At 42.0% G+C, this 970-nt stretch overlaps 1 non-coding gene across 1 annotated transcript; it reads left to right on the forward strand.

Annotated features, from left to right (window-relative positions):
* Window positions 1-460: 460 nt before the first annotated feature.
* Window positions 461-566, forward strand: LOC118488647. The gene has a single exon (XR_004885191.1). It is a non-coding gene; the product is annotated as a small nucleolar RNA R71 (small nucleolar RNA).
* Window positions 567-970: the final 404 nt, after the last annotated feature.

Below are 970 nucleotides of genomic sequence, written 5' to 3' on the forward strand. Positions count from 1 at the left end.
TTGGAAATTCGGGTTAACTTGATTTAAAGGGTTCCCATAACGAAAGTTTGGGTGATTCCTCAACCCGGGGTGGTAAGTGTTAGAATTCATATTGTTGTAATTTCTACCACCCCTTCCTTGACCTTGCACAGCATGAACCTCTTCGTATTACCCATCACCTCCTTGGCAATTTTCAGCCGCATGACCTATTTCATTGCAAATAGCACAAACATCATAAATTTGATTAGAAGTTTGTACATTACCATCATCAACCGCATGCACTTGTGTTCGGGTAATGGCCGGTCGTGCTCTCCTTGATGCTTGAGCTTTTCTCTTTGATGTGACCGCCAATTGCTCCAAAAATTCCCAATCATCATGCTCATAATTTGTACCAAAAGTGCCATTTGTGATAGACATCAAGTCGCGAGCATCTTCGGCACTTAACCCCTCATGGAAAGCATTCATCAATTCCCAAATCTCAATCCCATGATGAGGGCAATTCTTTATCATCATGTTAAAATGTTCAAAAGCCTCATGGAACATCTCACCTTGTTGTTGTTGAAAACTTCTCAACCCTTTCCTAGCATCATTCGTCTTTTGAGCGGTGTAACATTCATCCAAAAAGGTTTGTTGCATTTCCCCCCATGTATATATAGATGCCGAGGGTAATGTGTAGAACCACTTTTTCGCCTTGTCTTCCAAAGAAAATTGGAATAGTACCAATTTAATATCATCGGCTGAGAATCCTTGACTCCCAAGAGTGTTACAAATCGAGTCATAAGCCTCCAAATGAAAATAAGGCTCCTCCGTTGCTAAACCCTTATATTTTGGCAAGCTTTGCAATGAGTTGGTTCTCACTTCAATGAGTGATTATTGGCCTGAAATGCGCTTCTATACCTCTTGCATGTTCTCTAAGATGCCTCCTTGGTACATCCAACCGAACTCTTGGACGCATCGGACCCATTGGTCTTGGCATATGCCCTTGTGGTGC

The sequence above is a fragment of the Helianthus annuus genome, chromosome 16 (genome assembly GCF_002127325.2).
Source record: "Helianthus annuus cultivar XRQ/B chromosome 16, HanXRQr2.0-SUNRISE, whole genome shotgun sequence".
Lineage (NCBI taxonomy): Eukaryota > Viridiplantae > Streptophyta > Magnoliopsida > Asterales > Asteraceae > Helianthus > Helianthus annuus.